This window comes from Cupressus sempervirens, chromosome 10 (assembly GCF_028749045.1).
Source record: "Cupressus sempervirens isolate cs-2001-9-10 chromosome 10, ASM2874904v1, whole genome shotgun sequence".
NCBI lineage: Eukaryota > Viridiplantae > Streptophyta > Pinopsida > Cupressales > Cupressaceae > Cupressus > Cupressus sempervirens.
Window position 1 is genome coordinate 62,790,769 of NC_143127.1, and position 21,640 is coordinate 62,812,408.

The following is a 21,640-nucleotide window of genomic DNA, read 5'->3' on the forward strand; positions in this document are numbered from 1 at the left end:
CAGTGAGTATGTAAGGCTTAGAGTTGCACGTGTAAAGTTTTGTATAGACTATGAGCTGATAGTGCTATTGTAATTGTAATTAATTATATATCCTATTTTAATTAATTTGAAAAGCCTTAAGGCTAACTCAAGGAATTATTATGAAGGTATGGTATAAAGGTAAGATATTTTCCTTGATTGTAAGTGTATCAAGTATCTATTATGCATTGTATTTTCAAAGTGCAAAAAGGAGTAGAGTCTTGATTGAATGCATGTAAGTGATCTAAGGGATTATTGGATGTATAGTTCATGATTTGGTTACAAGATTAGAAGGAGTAGAAGTACAATTAACAAGACCAAGACAAAGGAAGGAAGTACTATTCAGTTCTATAAATCTATAAGGAATAATACAATGATCATTTGGATAGTTGATTCATTAGTCTTTCCCTCAAAGCTATTTGGGCAGTGGGTCTAGCTACCTTCCATGACTCCTAATAGGGTTGGAATCTCCTAATAGGGATTCAAAGTCTCCTAACAAGAACTCATATATACTGAACGTTGTAACAAACTCCTAACAAGGTCTATCCTCTAACAAGGATATTTATATTAGTACATCATCTTGTGAGTATCATCCCCACTGGGGTTTTCCCTCTAATCAATGGTTTACCTAGTTAACATGTCTGGTGTTATTGTGTATGACTATCTTATTGTGGTTCTAGTTTACATTACTCATATGGTTAAGTTTGTTTAAGGTTGTTATTTGTGATATTAATTGGATTACTGATTCACCCCTTTCTCAATTATATTAGGGCCTATGTATTCTAATAGGTACATCACTTTATTAGGGGTTTGAATAATCATTTCATTTGTGGTGTAAAGGTATTCTAGCCTAAGACTCTTAAGGATGTGATACATTAGGCCATTCTTGTGGAGCAGAATATCACTTTTGGACATGGTGGCTTTGTAGAGACACTTGTAGCATTAGGGTCTAAGGGAACAAAAAACTAGGACACAAGTAGTAATAGGAAGCCTCCTTACTCCAAAGGCAAACAAGATTAGAAAGAACAAAAGAAATCTAATGCTCCAACATAAAGTGGTGGTGTTGGTTCCAATTCTCAAATTTTTTGAAACTCTCAGTGTAATAGATGTAATTAGTATTAGTCAATTTGTGTAGAGTAACCACTCCTTTTCTAGTAGATATAGTCATCAACAATCTAGTGCACCTCTAATAGGGAGAGGTTCTAGTAGAGGTATAGGGTTTTTATCATGTGGATAGTTTGGGCATATTGCAACAAATTGCTGCAACTTACATCTCACTATTCAAGATCAAGGTTAGTATCATCTAAGTCTGTAGTTGGTGATGCTAGGAGATCACATAGAGTTTATGTAGCAGTGGATCACTACCAAACAGATTACCAAGGTACTATACTTGAGACTATAAGAGCAATCAAAGGTACACCTCTTTCCATCTTATTAGATTTAGGTGCTAGATATTCCTTCATATCACCTTCTATAGTTGTAAAGTGTGAGCTTGAGGTGGTTAAGAAAGGCATAGGTTGGTAGGTGGAACTGGCTTTAGGGGCTAAGATACCCATAGATTCTTAATGCAACAATGCAAGTAGAACCTAGGAGGTTTCATTACTTCAGTAGACTTTCGATTTATTCCCCTTAGTTATTATGACATAGTGTTGGGCATGGATTGGCTTGAATCACACAAAGGTAGCATTGAATACAAAATGAAGACTATTTACTGTAAGGATGACCATGGTAAGGGCTCTAAGATTTTAGGCATCCAGAGACTCATATCCCTTTGGATGATCTCTTTTGTGCAACTAAAGTGGAGCATCTGTAAAGGTTGCTAGGTGTTCACCATTATTGTGAGTGATATTGAGGAGGAAAACCTTGAAGGGAAGACCCTAAATCACCCTATCCTACACACGTATGTTAATGTTTTTCCTAGTGATATTTTAGGTATGCCACCTAAGAGAGATATTGATTTTCACATTAACCTCATCCTAGGAGCAGAGCCCATATTTAGAGCTCCTTATCAAATGACCACTCAAAAGTTGAGTGAATTTCACCTATAACTAGAGTAGCCTTTATTTCTAGATGTTGTATTAGATCAAGTGTTTCTCTATGGGGAGCACCAATGCTCTTCATGAAGAAGGATGGATCATTATGCCTGTTCATTGACTACAAATAGTTGAATAAGGTGTAGGTGCACTTTTAGTACACCATTTTAAAAACTTTTAGAGTCACTTTGCATGAAGAATTCTCCAAAATTGTTTTTGGTTAGCTTAACAATGTTTCTATGTAGGATAAAGATCAAAGTTCTAGTGCATATGTGAAAGTTTCTATGCCTCAATCTAGAATTCATTGCACTAGTTCAAAATTATAGATTTAGTTTGATATGATTTATTATGGTTCATCAACTTCATGTTCATAAGCTGACTTAGAAAAAGGAACACACATATTTCTTGCTGAGAAAGAAGTTGCTAGACATGCCAAAGCTGATGGATATTGCTACTATTTATGGACATGATAATTCATATTTGACACAATTACTAGTTTTCAATTCTCTAAAGTTACAACCACTTTTGGTTGACAATTTGGGAGGAGTGATTCCTCAGTTATTTCTTATAGTTGATGCAATGGATTATCGATGCTACCCTTCCTTAGAGGTCCTACCTTCCTCTAGATAAAATGAGAATTCATTAATTGGACAACTTCATGGAGATCTTTGGGAGGTATTGGACTTCATAAATGATGCAATTGTTACTTTGGATGCCTTTGTGGAAGCCTATGCTCCTGCTACACCATTATTCATCTTTTCAAGAGTTTCCAAGGAGGTAACTAAGAATTAATTGTTGTCACTTAGGTTTGCACCCTTGTCCAAAGCCTATGCATGAGGACAACCTATTGAAAGATGGAAACAACCTCCAAGCTGTGGGACTTGAACTATGAGGTTGAGTCTTCGGAGAAGGCCGGCTTCCTCTTACTATCAGGATGCACCTAACTACTCTTGGAGAGGAAAAGGGAGAAGGAGAGCATGAAAGAAAATCTACCTAATCTAATCTAAAGAGGTGATGCACCAAAATAGAGTGTTCAGACCAAACTCTGCCCATATATGCATTATTGAATTAGAATGAAACTAAGGATATACACACTCAAACTTGTTTTAATCAAATAATCACATGTAGATTAGAAGACCAAGATGGATGACACAAGGAAAGAGAGATTTGCTTATGTATCATTCACAGGCCAGAAAAGATACAGTCGTGCAGATTACATACATTCACAAAACAATGGCGAAGGCAAAGAGTTCTTTCATTTTCATACCAATGGCTGAAGGAGATAAATTAAAGAATCATATAGTTCAGAGGCAAAAGGAGTTTACACTGGAATTGCAGAGCAACAACAGAGAACAATAGAGAATGATCTGACCTTTACAAAATTCACAAAAATTGCCTTTATAGTTTAGGCATAACTAAGATTTTCCCTCCAAAAATATCTCGCAACCACCTACCATCAAGTCCTATAGAGAACAATCATGGGGATCTAAAAAAAATCTAATCTAGATAGAGCCTTTTGGTACCATGAAATCTGATTTTTAACTAAAATAGGGCCTTGAGAAGATAGAAGCGGTTCCATTAAGCTATTCTAACCAGGTAGATAGATTGGATCAAAATGGTAGAGTGTTCTCCCACATTCAGCATTCAGTTTTGGGTGGTTGGGATCAATCATGAAGATCAGATCCATGTAGGAAACTTGACCTCTTATCATTTTTGGTGCATGAATCGGTAGTGTCAGCAAGTCAATCAAACTTTGCATCCAGAATGGGCCACGTGGTCCAATAGCCCTTTATCTTTTTTCCACCCTGCAAAGTCCTCCTAAGTTGACCATCTCCTTTCTTTACTAACTGCACCAACCTCGCAAACCATGACCATGATAGTCACATTAACCGCCGGCCCTTAATAGTTACTGCCTAGTGATACCTTCCTAGGACACATGTCACTTAGGTGCTATGTCACTATACATAATGTTCTTGTAGCTTTTCATAGCGAGATAGCGCCTAGTGTTGATTTCTTTAGATCTGATGATCGTGAAGACTTGCCATATACTATGCTATTTCCTTAAGACTTCTGGGCCCACGAACCACCTTAGCATACTTGGCATCTGACTCGGCTTGAATTAGTACCATCTCCACATATTTATAACACTTGGCCCCACTAATCCATGTGGAAAAAGGGTGCTATGGTAAAAAATGAGCAACTCTCAATAGCGCGATAATGCCAACCATTGATCTTCCTGAAATTTGACAATCGTGAAGACTCATCGTGTTACCGTGCTTGTTCTTGCTTTAGGCCCATCATACTTGGTGTCACCTCAGCAATCTATACCACACTTGGCAACACATGGCATCTAATTGGAAATTCACAGAGAAATTGGTCCCATAGAGACACGTGGCAGCTATCCGCTTTCTCACAATATTTAATCTCCTCGCATCTAGATAATGTGAGAATGCATCGACCGTCGATCTAGGAAGATTTGAAGGTGAGGAAAGTTGCACGCCGGTGAGGAAAAACATTAAAATACCTTGGGCATTAAAATATCATAAATTTGGTGAGTAGCCGTTAGATGAGGCAACATTCAAAATTCAAACTTTTGGCGGGGCTGCAAAAATAAGTAACATTACTTTCAAGGCTTGCTTATATGCAAGAGAGACTACTACCAATAGTAGAGAAAGGCCTAAATTTGACATCAAAAAATACCATTAAAGATTCTTCCAATAACTTAGAGCTATGTCTACAGCCATGTTTGAAGATGTTGTGTGCAAGAATAGTAAAGTTTGATTGGAAGCTACTATATATTGGTTATCTCACTCAAACATTTAGTGATGAAAACTCTTATCATTCAAGTCCACTGATATTTCTAGCACAAGTTCAAGATCCAGGACTAAGGAATGAAATCACTAGTGAAATGGTTGTAAGATCTAGTAGTGTTGATGGGCTTACTATTAGTGGATCATTTCTCTGGAATCTTGATAGAAGACATAAATTTATGAACATGATTGATGAGATTTGTCAGAATGGATGGATGCACTTGGATGAGGCACAATATGGTTATATATCCTAGTTAGCAAGTAACTCAGAGCCCCAAAAGTTGAGAAATTATAAGATAGATGAGGGAGCCTTTGAATAAAATCTCAAACTCAACAAGTACATTTAATGGAATTGATTTTGTTCTGATTATGAGTAGTGCTAGTTATCCAAAGAGTTAAAAAATTATATCTTCCACTATGAAGATATGAGGATATTGGATCATGAGGAATATGGGACACACATAAACATATGGCATCGATATCAAGAGTAGGGCAGTGATCATAAAGATCAATTTCAAGGTGAGGCACCACATTGAAATCATGAGGATTTGTCATCATAATAATGGAAGAACCCAATTCACGATCCCTGCACAAGAACGAGTCCAATGTGACAGTGAATGCCAAATGGGAAAATTCCAATGAGGGAAGCACAATGGAGATATGGTTCAATGAATAAGAAATGCATCATATAAAAGTAGTCATAGCACATGAATAGTCAAGGTCTCAGCATCTTTAGAGCCTCCATGCAAATATCAGTGTTATGGTTGCCAAGAGATATTTCCTTATTATAGTATATTAAAGCATGAAGCTCAGTGCCCTCTTGGGCCATACAACTGCCCATATGTAGGTTATAAATGTAAAGTAGTTGGTAATATACCATCTCTATTGGCTCATTTGAAAGGATATCACAAAGTTGATTCTCATGACAACCCTACCTCCAATTGCTGATATGTAAAGTCAAATCCACATGAGGTTGAGAATGCTCCAAGTTCTCTGACAGATCATGTAAAGACATGAGACATAGGGAAGGTATTACAAGGACTCCTTATATAGTTACAAGATAGCAATCAATGGGATATTATTGCAAGTGAGATTGGCAGACTACAACCATCTTTGGAAATGGTGTTTAATGATTTCAATATAGCTTTTACACACATAGTCTTGTCAGACAATCTTCCAATTTGAAATCATAATGTTTAGTCATTCATGCTTCTTTTGCCAAGACTTCCAAAACCAATAAAGACTAAGATTAATGACATTCTTGCAAATAAGGTTGTCAAGCATTTTATGATTGGGAGACCATCAAATACAAATCTTTTAGAATTTTTGATGCATGCAGAGGTGTTTTCTGCTCTTCTAAATTCAAAGTTATTTCCCATCATAGGGGTTGTGAGAACAATTTGTTCAATGCTTCACAAACTTGAGTATCACTATTCTTGGAAAAAAAATAGAGCGATGCACATGTTTGTTAACTGATAAATGTGACTCAGAATTGATAGATGAAGTTATTGCTGGTTTGTACATCACCTCAGAGGAAGAAGCCTATCAAACTGATATTTAGTATATTGTGTCAAGAACGGGATGGATTCAACTATTGCAAACTGAAGTTTTCTCTTCAAGCCTTACAATTTCTTTAAGTCATACAAAAATTATTCACAAATAGACATTGTAGCTGCAAATCAAGATGATCTAAGGATTTGGAGGGACTAGGTTAAGTCTCGATTGAGGTAGTTTTTCTTTAAAGATTGAAAGGTTTACATGTAGGATGCTATAGCACTCACAAGGAGTACCAACACATGAAGTGATGGATATTTTTATATCACACATTTGCCACTTACAAAGTCCATCTTATTTATATCCTTGTGGGTCATTATTAAGTAGGTCTATGAAATCTACAAATCAAAGAGGAAATATTTCTCCTTTAAGTAGTAATTTAACTTCTAGAAATGATTCTGCAAGAGGTTTAAATCACACAGTAGCTACTACATCTGCAGGCTCCAGTAGTGGAAATCCACCAAAACAATGTAGCTCAGTCATGTTTATGCAATCAAATAAGAGAAAACATGAAGATGCAGGTGACATGGAAGGACTAGAAAAATGAACAAATATTGGGATTCACCGTATCTTCCCCATACATTCGTCAAGCTCGCCAATACTGAAAAATGATCCTGTTAAGTAGTTTTATTAATTTGTGAGAAAAATGAAGTTTATGGTTTTAAAATGGTGTATCAAGAGCAAGATTCAAAAGATTCTATCTTGTAAAAATGGCAGAGGACAACCAAAAGACTATCATGTGCATGTGATTTCCAATGGATGAAGATGTTATGAAACAGATTTGTGCTCATAGAAAATATTGGTTACCAACACAAATGTTATCAGTGTTAGAATAGATGAGTTATGTTCCCCTTGTGATTCCCAAAATTGGGACATCACTACATCTGCGGCATGAAGCATAGCTTGGAGAGGATCATTGTAAAATTTTGACAAGGGAATCTATTTCAAAAATGTAGATATTGTATTAAGCATAAAGTTCAATCAAGATGATGAATTATTTACCATTGTGGTGTTTCTATGCATACCAAAGTGTTGGGATTGCTACAAATGTGCTAATGAAAATGATTCTAGTTGGTTTAACTCTTGCTGTGGTAGAAGGTGTAGTAATATCCATTTATATATGTTATGTTGAAGATCCTTCATTAATCAATAGATGGGATAAGGAATTTTACATTCAGATTTCTGAGGCATTACATCAAAGGCTACAACATAGAAGCTTGCAGAACATTGATGTTTTACCCATGGTGGAAAAACTTCTGACTCGAACTAACAGTTGTCATTAAGTTTTCAAGTCTTTGATATATCACATGCAAGTGATTTTTAATGGAATGGAAGCAACTGGAGAGCTGTATTTGGATAATGGAGATGATTTGGAAATGCAAATAGAGAGTGGCAAATTAACTTATGCAGAATTTTATGCAAGTATTGTAGAGGGGGAAATTAGATTGAAGTCATTAGTTCAAAATGGGGAGTTTGCATTTAAAGAGGGATGGATTCTCCAAACTGTTACAGTTTTGGGACCCAAACTTTCTAACATGGAAAAAATAATTGAATAGAAATCATGTAATTTATGTGGTAGCAAGAGATATTCCCATTAAATACTTGCATTGATTTTAGAGTGATGGTGAGGAAATTATGAGGTAGCATGCCATCTATTGTTCCCACATACAAGATTGGCTTACAAAAGAGTTTGACAATACTAGTTTAACATTGAAGTTGGAAAGATCGAATTTAAAAGATTTTAAAGAGAATTTGAAAAGACAAATAGGGATGGAGAATTAGAAAGAAACAGTTATGAAACCAAAGGTCACCATGGGAGAACCGAATTGTTGTGAAGGAGATTATTTATTGTCACATTTTTCTAGGAATAGGGGTTCTTCTTTTCTGCAAGGGTAGGTATGCCAGGGTAGAGAGGAGACAATGATTTTGATGTATTTAGGAGATTTTGTATTTTGATTTTTGTAATTGATTTGGCAAAGGATTTGCGAGCAAATAAAGTTAGAGTATTTTTATTTGTGGTGTTCAATATAAGGAGGTTTTATTTTGAATCAGAGTATTTGTTTGTTACTTGTTTTTATTATAATCAATCAGAGCATGGTTATATTCAGCTTTGAACACTATCTTACATCTTGAGTCAAATGATGAAGGGGTTGTAAATTAGAGTATTTTCAATTGTTCTTGTTGCAAAGATTAGGATGTGTAATCTTCTTTACATTCTAGTTTCATTGCATTTACATTTATAGTATTCATTTTTGCATTACCAATGTTGAGAAGACATAGGAATTGTGGGTTCTTGGTATTGGCTAGGTTTAAGAACTAAAATCTACCTGAGTTAGTTCTATCTAGGGCTAGCTTGGTTTTCCCTCTTCCATTCTCAGGTTAAGAACATACCCAATTAGTTTAGGAACTAGTAAATTCATTGAATATCATTTGATAAGGGAGTTGTATTTTTCAATTCAGAGGAAATCTATCAATCTAAAGATAGATTATGCAACTATTGGTATCTGGTTGTTCTTTTAGATTTGGGCATTTGAGAGTTAAAATAAAAAACCAATTTTTTTACCAACATAAGGCAATGATTAAGAATAGGTATCCTTTACCAAGGATCAATTACTTGTTTGACTAGATCAAGGGAGCCAAAGTGTTCTCTAAGATAGATCTAAAGTCAAGATACCATCAGCTATACATTTAGAATGATAATATGCATAAGACAACCTTCCACACTCATCATAGATACTATGAGTTTATAGTGGTTCTATTTGGTTTTATGAATGCTTCATCAATATTCATGTTCTTACCTAGACCATTATGTTTTTGTGTTCTTGGATGAAATATTGATATATTCTAGATCTCAAGAATAACATGAGGAACACCTATGGTTAGTCCTCCAGTGCCTTAGAGACAATTAGCTATATGCCAATTTGGTGAAGTGTCACTTCTTTTAGTCTGAGGTATAGTATATAGGACACATCATTTTAGGAGATCATATATAAGTGGATCCTGTAAAGATCTAGGTGATGGTAGATTGGCCTACACCCTCTACTATGTTAGAGATTTATAGCTTTATGGGTTTGGCCAGATATTACCATGGACTTGTTCAAAACTTCTCCAGAGTTGCATACCCCATCACTTCCCTCCAGATAAGGGGAAGAATTCATTTAGACAAATAAATGCAAGGAAGAATTCTAGAAGCTCAAGGAGCTTTTGACTAACACACTGATTCTATCAATATTTGACCCAACATGTGATTTTATGGTGTGTACTTGTGCTTTCCTAGAAGGGATTGGAGTAGTCCTAATGTAGGACAAACATGTGATTACCTATGAGTCTCGCAAGCTCAAGGATCACAAGTTGAACTATCCCACACATGATCTTGAGCTAGCCATAGTTGTTCATGCTCTAGTGATATGGAGAAACTTTTTGTTGGGGCATCATTTTGAGCTTCATAGCTATCATCATAGTTTGTAGTATATATTCACACAACCTAATTTGAATGCTAGGTAGAGTCATTGGATGGAGTTCCTATGCGAGTATGACTTTGAGGTAAAGTATATTTAGGGAAAGAATAAAATGGTAGATGATGCTTTGAGTCACATGAGACATGAGAGACATAGCATTGACTCTCATTGTGGATTTGAGGAGTTGTATACTTTAGGCACTTCCTATAGATATTTGGTATCAGGAGGGGAGCCTTAAGATCATTAGAGGGAATATTTTTAGGCTATGTACTAGAGTCATATGGCCTTTTTTGTTATATAGGGAGGATTTATGTACCACTATTGGATGAGATTCATACATTGATCCTATCTTAGGCCCATCATGCATCTTACTCAACACATCTAGGTGTCAAGGAGATGCATGAAGATTTATGATGATTGTACTTTTGGGCACTGATAAAGCATTGTGTTGCTTATTTTCTAGCTAGGTTTCTTGAGTGCCAAAGGGTTAAGGTAGAGCATCAACACCCTATAGGACTTTTATAGCCTAATCTCATGCCTTCATGGAAGTGGGATATTATTTCTATGGATTTCATTGTGGGATTAACAATGACTTCTTGTCAACATGATGCTATCATGATCACTATTGACTAGTTGACTAAGGTGGCACACTTATCACTAATGAGGTCATCCTACACTGCAACTTTAGCTATAAGTGTCTTTATGCATGATATTATGAGATTGCATGGTATTCCCTAGAAGATCATTTCAGCTAGGGATCATGTATTAACATCCACATTTTGGACATCTTTGCAACATGATCTTGAAGCACAATTGAGCTTCATCTTAGCATATCACCTAGAGATAGGTGGTTAGACTGAGAGAGTAAACTAGGTTCTAAAGGATATGTTGAGGATGTATGTTATGGATTGATAGAATCTTTGGGAGGATTATCCATATCTAGTGGAGTTTTCATATGATAATGGTTATCATAGTTCTATTGGGATGACACCTTTTTAGGCCTTGTATGCTCATCCTTGTCATACACCTTGGATTTGGGACACTTTAGAGGATTGCATCTTTTTGGGTCCTAAGATTCTTTGAGATATGGAGCAACGAGTAGTATATATCCATGAGCATGTGTCTATAGCAAATCATAGACAAAATAAGTATGTCAATGCTCATAGGATAGATAAGTAGTTTGTAGTGGGAGAGAAAGTTTTCTTGAGAGTGCATCTGCAGAAGAGTCCAAATCATTGTGGAAAGGGTTCAAAGATAGCACCTTGTTTTGTGGGGTCATTTGACATTCTTGAGAGGATAGGTCCATTTTCCTTTCATCTTGCATTGCTGCCCAACTTAGCTCGAGTTCATGACATTTTCCATGTTTCTATTCTTAGAAAGTATATTCCTAATGTGATACATGTTCTTGATTGGAATGCATTATAGGTGGAGGATGGACAATTGGCTTTAGAATTAGTGTGCATTCTTTAGTAGTGGGATTTGACCCTTAGGGGTCAAACCATAGAGAAAGTAAGGGTCCAGTAGGACCCTGTTGATGAGTCATTAGCTACATGGGAGGATGTATCTGGATTACAAGATATATATCCCTATTTGTTTATAGGCTTCCAAGAGTAAGCTCATGTCTAGGTGGGTGGATGTAGTGTCTATACCTAGTTTACTTTTCATGTTATATTGCTGAATTCTTTTAGGCTGGCCTTTATAGTTATGTGTTACGATTTAGTGGCACTTGGTTACCTAATTGGATTGATGTTATTTCATATTTAGTTTATATATTTGATGAGCTAGTTGATACTCAATTATTTTATGTGTTCATGTTTATCCATTCAATGGTGATCAATTGTTTCATGATGATAGTTAGATGGATGATTTATATATGGTCTTTCTATGGATACTTACCCCATACTTGCATGTGTATGGTGTACATGTATGTTTTACTTTATGTTTCATGTTTTTGATGTGGTTGAGGGAGGGAGTCGTAGTCACCTACTAGTCAGGATCTACATAATGTACCACTCCTCACCATTTCCTATTTAGTTTAGATATGTGTGTGTGTGTGTGTGTGTGTGTGTGTGTGTGTGTGTGTGTGTGTGTGTGTGTGTGTGTGTGTACATGTTCAACTTTTATGCAAATTGAAGGTATTAGACATCAACTTCCCTAAATTGCTAGGATGAGTGTGCCCTATCATAGTATCTCAATGGCAAAGAGAGGAGATAGTTCTCAAGTCCAAATCCTAAGCCCAAGCCAATTGTCCTAGAATACAGGACAAGTATATGAGTTATTCACCCTTTTGAATTCATCAAGTGACATGAATTTGAGACTTTGACCCTTAAGCTTGAATCTGTAATTTGTCTTATAGATAGGTTTTCTTATTCAGATTTGTAGGTCTGTTGTGATTTTTAATTATAATTAAATCAAATAAAGATATTATTAAATGAATTTTTTTAAAAAAATTTTAATTTTTATTTATATTAAATTAATTGAGAAATTAATTAAATAGAATAATTAAATTTAAAAGACTTAGTTAAAGACACAAATTTGGCATAATTATATTTATTTAATTTAATAATAATTAATTTAGGAGTTTTATTTTAATAATAAACTCTAAATATTATTATTAGTTAAATTAATAAATATACTTTTGAATATGTCTTATTATTTAATAAAAGCAAGTGAAAATAAACTAAATAAATTTTATTTTAATTAAAATGCAAAAGTTTGCATATGAAATTAAAATAAATTAAAATAATAAAAGAAAATGGCTCTTGTATGTATGTAAAATTGGAACCCTAGGTTGAGAAATTCTTTATTAAGAAATTAGAGCTCATTTCTCCAGACATAGGTTTGGAGGAGCAAATTTTGGAAAGGTTTTGAGAGACGAGAATTCTTGTAATCTCCAAGCATTAGTTTGGTTAGCATCAGATCAAGGTAGGAAATTTGTTGAGATTATCATAGTAAATTATTTTAAATTTGTTTTCTCTGTCTTCTTCATGTTTGCTTGTAGATCTTGTTTCAAAGATCAATTTTGGTTGAAACCCTTGTTTGGAATTTTTTATTCTTAGTTATGTTAAAACGTTTGTGAGAGAAATTAGATCTAAATTTGCCATTTTGATTGTTGCTTAATATTTTCTCCATTAGATTACTATTCAGATTTTTGTTTAAAAGAATAAAGAAAAAAATACTTACCAAAGTAATTAAGATTTATTGTGGTAAATACATTAAATTTTTTATTACATATTAATTAGAGGTGGGGCTCTTGTTTTTATTTAAAAAAGAATTAATTAAAAAAAGGGAGATAGAGGCCATGACCCCCTCCATCCCCTTTGTTGCATCAACATAGCTTGGTTGCAAAGGCAACCAAGGCTATCATTAGTACCCGAAGCTGCCATGATAGTCGAGGCTACCTAAGTAGCCAGGGTTGTGGTGGGTATTTTGATTGCTATGGTAGACAGCATTTAGGCCCTAAATTATTATTATTTTAAAAATATATATTTAAATAATTTTTTATTTTTAATTATTATTTTTATTATTTTATTAATAAATTTATTAATTATTATTAATTTAACAAATATTATTTTATTAATAATTTAATAATTATTATTAAATTTTAATAATATTTAATTAAAGGTTTTGTTATATAGTTTTTTAATTAATATATATATTTAAAAATTGATAATTGTAATTTCAATTTTAATTAAGGGAATTTTATTGAAATTCTAATTTTTGTTTAATAAGTATTTCATTTTACTCTTTTTTTATATGAACATGGTATTATGTACTAAGGTCTTTTTAATGGATTGATTGGTCACTTGAAATACTTGTATACTCAAAAAACTTTATCAAATGTGACATTTTGAAAATGAAAACTTGAACCCACATTGCAAATCGATCTTTATGATATTGTGTTTACAAACCAAATGGACTATGCAACTACACTTGTTTTAAATTACTTGATGAGATGTATGATTTATTTTGTGTTGGGGTTTGGGTTAAACTTAGTACATTGACCAATTAGGATGTTTATCACTTTCCCACTCACATAGTAGGTTTCTTGTGTGTCTTTATTGCTTCTGGGAATAGATGTTATGTGTGTATTTGGTACCTTTGAGATGAATTTCTATCAAAACTTCCTTGACCTATATTTTGGTGATGACTTTTGGATTGTTATCTATATGGGACTTGAGATTATCTCCTTAGCATGGTGGGAGTGGGACACTTAGATTCCATGAGGTCAAGTAGTAGTGTTTCTTATACCATTGATATCCAACAACTGGATGTCATTGCTAGATGTACTTGTACAATTATTCCATTCTTTTGATCTTGTGATTTTGTTCTATGGTCATATGTTGATTTATTGTACTTAGATTATTGGAGATCTTCTGAGATGTTGTACCTTATCATGATGTATATTCTTTTACCATTTCATACCATGTGATTTGCATAGAGGATGAATATGAATTCTAGTTATTCCATGTGGCATCTTATTTACTTGCATATTGTTTCATTTAATTCGTACTTATGGTTTTTCTATGATGTGGATTGTATTATGTATCAGATTTAATCTTAAAAAAACTTTGTATGTGGTTCAATGCCATGGAACCCTTAAGACATGTGACTATTAATGTAATTCTTTGTATGTATGTGAGTTATTGCTTCTGCTATGTTATCTCTTATTGTTTTAATCTTTCAAAAAAAATTGTTTGACAAAAGTAGTGACATAGTAGGTTAATTTCTTTTGGGTTCCCTAATGGGGCATTGAATCTTTGATATACTTAGACCAAGTGATGAAAATACCTTTGTTCGTCTATTACACTTGTAATCTAAGAAAGAATTTAACCTCTACAAACATTGAGATTTCAGACTTATTTTTCATTTGATCAACAAATGACTTGCTTAGCAAATCATTTCCTCCAAATATGATGTCATCAACAAAAATTTCATCTAGCCATATCTTATTTTCAGCTTCATTTTTTAGATACAAATTTCTATTGTGATTAGTTCTTGCAAAACCAAATTTCACCAAGTAATTGTGTAACCTTTCATACCATGCTTTAGGGGTTCTCTTTAAACTATATAAAGCTTTGTGTAACTTACATACCATATTCCTTTTGTTTGGATAAGAGAAATCTTCAGGTTGTTCAATGTAAACTTCTTCCTCCAAAATTTCATTCAAAAAATGAGATTTTACATCCATTTCATACACTTTGAATCATTTGTAAGTAGTATATGAAAGAAAAGTTTTCACTCCTTTTGACCTTGAAACTTTGGAAATTTTTTTACCATAATCAACCCCTTCCTCTTGTGCATATCCCTTATCAACCAATCTTGCCTTGTTCCTTGTGACTTCACCTTTATCATTCAACTTGTTTATGAAAACCCACTTAGTTCCAAGCACATCCTTATCCTTTGGTCTAGGAATCAATGTCTTTGTCTTATTCTTCTCTATTTTCTCAATCTCTTTATTCATTTCCTTAATCCAGTCTTCATTCTCCAAAGCATCTTTGATAGATTTAGGCTCAAACTCACATAATAAGCATGTATCATTCTTTAATCTTCTTCTTGTCATAGCTCGTGAATCTTTATCTCTAATTATTTGATCTGGTGTTTGATGTCTTCTCACATACTTTTCCAATATAGGTTCAAGTACTATTTCCTTTTCTTTTGTTTACTAGATTCAACATGTTCAACATCCTCAATTATCTCTCGTTGCAACTCGACTTCCATTCTCTGATGGTCAGTTGTGTTTGTTTGTGGCTTGACTCCTATAACATGATGCTTGGTAGAACTTTGTGTAGAACCTTGGAAGTGTCTGGCTACTAATACTTGGTAGCCATATTTTCTAGTTCATGTAGGGTGCTATTAGAAATAGGATTATTGAGAGGGCGGGGGGGGGGGGGGGGGAGCGAATCAGTAATCTACAAACTTTAGTCCCCAACTAGATATTAATACTTACTTTAAACCATGCATAACCAAATAAAAAAGTAATGCTAAACAGTAATAGTAACAATGCACAAAGATAATTGGTAATACCATATTTTGTTAACTAGGGAAACCCTGGCCAAGGGAAAACCCCAATGGGCATGATACCCAGTAGATAATATATTGATATATATGTTCCTTGTTATAGCATGGACCTTGTTAGGAGTTAATGAGAAAATTCAGTATAAGTAGTCCTTGTTAGGAGACTTTGAATCCTTAATAGGAGATTCCAACCCTGTTAAGAGTTGTGGTATAATGTATGCAAGAAGAGCCCACTACTCAAACAAGTAATTTACTATTATTTTCCTTCCTTGTCTAATCTCTAATCTTTAACTCAATCTCAAATCACTAGATAGCTCATATAAAACTTTACATATATCGCTTTCACAAAAGGTTCACTCAACACAGTTCGTAATTTATTTTTTACATAATCTTTCAAGCTAGCACACTTCTTATTGCAAAAAGTCCTTTGCATAAATACCATGCCTTTACATAAATTACTATTGGGTTAGATGGGAGCACAATATTTCATTTTTTCAAGTTTTCATAAACATCTAGGGTGTCATCCCTAATTGGACAAGTAGTTATTTTGTAAACAAAATAATTCTTTCCTTCAATTCTGTTGTCTTGCTTCATGAAAACATGATTATCTTTGTTTCGTACAATCTGTACAAACTTTTGAGGTTATACACATCATCACCATGTATAATATCTCCACATAACTTCACTAGTCATAATATAATGTTAGAAACTATTGGAAATCTAATTGAAAAGATCATTGTGAGTAGAAGATTGAAGATCAAAGAGGGAGATTGTTGTTAAAAGAATGTTTTCAATCATTGTTTTGTCATTGATGTCAAACCTGCTATTTGTAGGAATGACATTTGCTTATAAGATCCAAGTACTATCACTTAGTTGATTGATGAAGAGGATTTGATCATAAGATGTAACAATAATAACTAAGGGAAAGGTTGAGTTATGATGTTGTAATGAAGTGCAAGGATCAGTTAAGACAATGGTTAAATGGTGTATTGATAACATACTCAAAGATACAGAGGTTGGTCACACTTAGAAATATTGGAGGAAAAAGTTGTAACAAGGTTGACTGCAAAGATTAAACTAAGTTCATTAATGGGTCCTGAGAAAGCTAGTTGAAGCTGAGAAAATTCTCAGTTGGAGCCGAGAAAAAGGAAATGCTAGTGTGTGCCGAGTGAAGTTCAAGTGCTAAGAAAAGTATCAAGTGTCGAGCATCAAAAAATCTTAGTTAGTGCCAAGTGAACTTCAGGTGCCGAGCATTAGTAAAAATGTAGTTGATGTTGAGTAACACAGTATATGTTGAGCATCAAGATTTCAATAGTGTTGAGTTGTTGCATTATTTTAAATGATAAAGATTTACCAAACTGAGCCTACAAAGTTGTTGCCTTGAATTTTTTGAACTAGTTATAGGATAAGGATGATGAGCTGGTGCCACAAAATTCTATACAAATCATTTTTGGGAAAATACAAAAGGATTATTCAAGAAGTTTCTAGAGGAAACAAAATATGGGTTAGATACAATGAATCATACTTAATCCATGTGAATTGAAATTAAAGAATGGAAGAATCAAGTGGGAAAGGAACTCCAAGAATTTTTTGTAAGGAGTCATAGACCAGGAAGCAAATGCTACTACTGATGTTGCAGAACTACCAAAATTGCAAAGTGGTTAGAAGGGTGTCAAGGAGAAGACATCTAGGAGAAGGAAGAACAAAGCATAAAGCCTCTACTTCCACAAGTGGTCAAGAAGAGATGATTGCACTGGTACATTGAGCATGGGGACTCAAGGAGAGTAATCTTGAAAGGAGGACAAGCTAACAGAGTTGCAGAGATTGAAGGCTAGGCAATGGTATGAGCTGAAGAAGTGATCTAAGATTTACAAGTTAAGTTGTATGTTGTAATCAGGTCAAGGAATTTCTAATACTCTCTAGAAATTGTATTAGATATGAAAATCTTATGGACTTAGGTTGGTTTAATAGCCCTTTGTAAATCCTTTAACAAGGTGGCATTCCAATTGAATGTTCTAAAGTCCTCTAACAAGGGCCACATCTAACAGGGTGGATAAATCCTCTAACAAGGTCACATTTAATAGTGTGTTGTAAGCCTTTCATAGGGCATCACTTTAGAAGAGTGAGAATTGAGTAGCATGTTACTGGTAGTTTTTCTCAAATTGAGATTTCATGTAAATCACTGTGTTATGTGTTGATCTTTTATGTGTTATGCTTGCATGTTGATTTACTATAACTTGTTGATTAGGAAATTTAATGCTTGGATGAATGAATAGTTGAATGAGCTCACTACACTTAGTGAAAAAGTTTGAATTAGACAAGTTGAACATTCAATAACTGATTCACCCCCCCTCTTAGTTATTCTAAAACGTTTCTAACAATTGGTATTAGAGCCATCTGCTGATTTAGTTCCAAGGTACTAGAAGCAAGAAGATCAAGATGTCCAAGAGACAAGTTCCTAAGCTCAACAAATACAAATTTTTTGCATGGTAGAGTTTGATGAAATTACACCTTGGATCAATAGGTGATTATGCACAAACCTCAATTGGAACAAAACATGTAAACCTTGTTGGGCCCCTTACTATAGATGATTTGAGCAAAAGGAATGAGCACAATCAAGAAATGTTGGAGATTGCCTATGCACTTAGCTATGCAAAATATAATGACATCAAAGATTGTGACACTGCATTCAAGATGTGGAAAGTCCTAATATATATCTATGGAGGAGATCAAAATGTTTAGAGAGCAAAGAGAGAAAGCCTTAGAGGAAAGTTTGATGACATGAAAATGGAGGAGGGTGAAAATGTTGTTCAATATGCTACTAGAATGAGAGAAGTCATAAGTGCAATAAGAAGTCTAGGTGGTCAATTGGAAGAAGAAACTATTAAGAATAAATACTTGAGAACTCTACTCCCTATCCAAGAGCTAAGATGTGTACAAGGAAACACACTAACCTTTGAAGGAATAGTGGGAAGACTCACTGTATTTGAATTGTCCAACTTTGACAACTATAGACCTGAGAACCTTGAATCTACTTTTAAGGCCAAGATGATGATAAAAGACACTGAGGATGAGACATCAAGAAAGAAGAGAAGGAAAGGAAAACATGCATCTAGGGATAGGAGTACATATGAAGAAGATGTAGAACAGTTGGAAGCACTACTGGCTAGAAGATTTCATAGAGGCAAAGGTAAATTCAAAGGTAAGCTCCCTATCATATGTTTTAATTGCAATGAAGTAGGTCATATTGCTGCTAGATGTACACAAAAGAAGAAGTACAAAGAAGGAAACAAGTACATGAACAAAAGAGAAGATGATAGCAAAGACTACAAGGAAAAAGGAAAAAGATGCTACATTGTTGAAGAAGATTCTGATGAGAATGATGATGAACTAGTCTATGTGGCCATGAAGGATGAATTAGATAAAGATGAAGATGAATCAAAAACATTGGTTACCTGTGTGAACAAGAATGACAAGTGGATCATAGACAATGGATTTTCACATCACATGACATGAGATAAAAGTAAGTTCATTACCTTTACCCAATATGATGGAAATAGTGTTAGATTGGTAATGATGCTCCATGTTAAATCAAAGGAAAAGGTTCCATTAAACTCACAGAGAAAATCTCATGTGATAATGCATACTATGTTGAAGGATTGAACTACAACTTGTTGAGTGTATCATAGTTAGGCAATGTAGGTTGCAAAGTAGAGTTTGGAAACAAAACTACCAAGATCTATGAAACGGATAGAAATTTGATAGGAAAAGGTTAACAAACTAGGAGTAATCTATTTTACCTAGATATAGAAGATGCAACTTGTCTTGTTGTTAGATTTGATGATGCGTGTTTATGGCATAAAAGGTTGTGTCATGTTAACTTTGACAATCTGATTAGCATCAATAATAAGAAGGAACTCAAAGGGTTGCCTAAACTAAAGAAACTTGAAAACACAATGTGAAAACAATGTCAACTAGGGAAGATGACCAAGTCTAGTTTCAAAAGAAAAACATACACTTCCAAAGAAGTACTAGAGTTAGTCCATACAAACTAATGTGGACCAATAGAAGTGCAAAGCTACCTAGGAGACAAATACATAATGCTATTTGTAGATGATTATTCTAGGATGATGACTGTTATGTTCTTGAAGAAAAAATTTGATGCATTTCAAATGTTTAAGTGGTATTTGGCCAGAGTTGAGAAGGAAATAGGGAAGAGTCTGAAATGCTTAAGGTCAAATAGAGGAGGTGAGTTTACATCAAAAGAATTTGAGATATTCTGCAATGATAAAGGTATCAAAAGGAAAACATCAGCACCAAGGACTCCACCTTAGAATGGTATTGTTGAAAGAAGGAATAGATCAGTGATTGACTGTGCTAGAACATTGATGATGGAGAAAAATGTTGCACTAAAATAATGAAGAGAATTTTTAAGCACTACTGTTTATACCCTGAATAGAGTCCAAGTCAAGAAAGGTACAAATGCAACAGTTTTTAAATTGTGGTATGGTCACTCACCTAATGTTAAACATTTCAAAGTCTTTGGTTGTAAATGTTATATTCTTAAAGATACTAGAAATGGCAAGTTTGATGCAAAAAGTGATGAAGGTATATTCCTTGGGTACTCCACTAGAAGCAAAGCATATAAGTGTTTGGATACTAACACTAACAAAATTATGGAGATTGCAAATGTAAATTTTGATGAGCATGTAGAAGTTCAGATTGATGGAACTAAGAAATCAAAGAATTATAGATCTTTTGTATACTTCTATGAAGGCAGAAGTTCAAGTTGTTGTAACTAAGCAATTAGAGGATTATAGATCCTTTGTATACTTTTATGAAGGAATGACTGTTGAAGAAAATTTTGCAAATCAAGTTGTGAATCAACAAAAAACTTTAGTGTCAGTTGAGTCATAGCCAGTGAATGCTAAGCTGCATTCAGAAGCTGAGTTGCAGAATGAAGAAAATGCACATTCTGACTTTGAAAATAGAACACATGAAAGAGATGATGAAGTACCATAAAGAAGGATAAAATGACTTTGAAGCTGAAGGATCAAACATGGAAAGAAGGATAGAACCAAGTATGTGAGAAGACATCACCCTATAGATCAAATCATTGGTGACAAAGATGCTAGACCAATGACAAGGAATAGACTAAGGAATGAATCATGTCTGTTGAGCAAGGTTGAGCCCAAAATAGTGAAAGGTGCACTAAAGGATGATTACTAGTATAAAGCAATGGAAGAGGAGATAGACCAGATTTAGAAGAACAAAACCTGGACCCTAGCTCTTAGACTAGGTGACAAGAATGTAATTGGTACCAAATGGGTGTTTAGAAACCAACTTGATGAGAATGGTGAGATAACAAGAAAAAAAGCCAGACTAGTTTGTAAAGGCTATGCACAAGAAGAAGGACTAGAACATGGGAAAACATTTTCCTCTGTTGCAAGAATGGAAGGAGTAAGGACATTACTTGCATATGCTACATACAAAGGTTTCAAAGTCTACCAAATGGATGTCAAATCTACTTTTCTAAATGGTATATTGGAAGAGGAAGTCTACATAGAACAACCTGAGGGATTTGTTGATGACAAGAACAAGGACATCATCTGTAAACTGCACAAAGAACTTTATGGTTTGAAGCAAGCACCTAGAGCATGGGATGAGAGACTACACAAATATCTTGTGAAGATTGGATTTAGAGAAAAGATGATAACAACAACTTATATATCAAAGCTGAAAAAGGTAA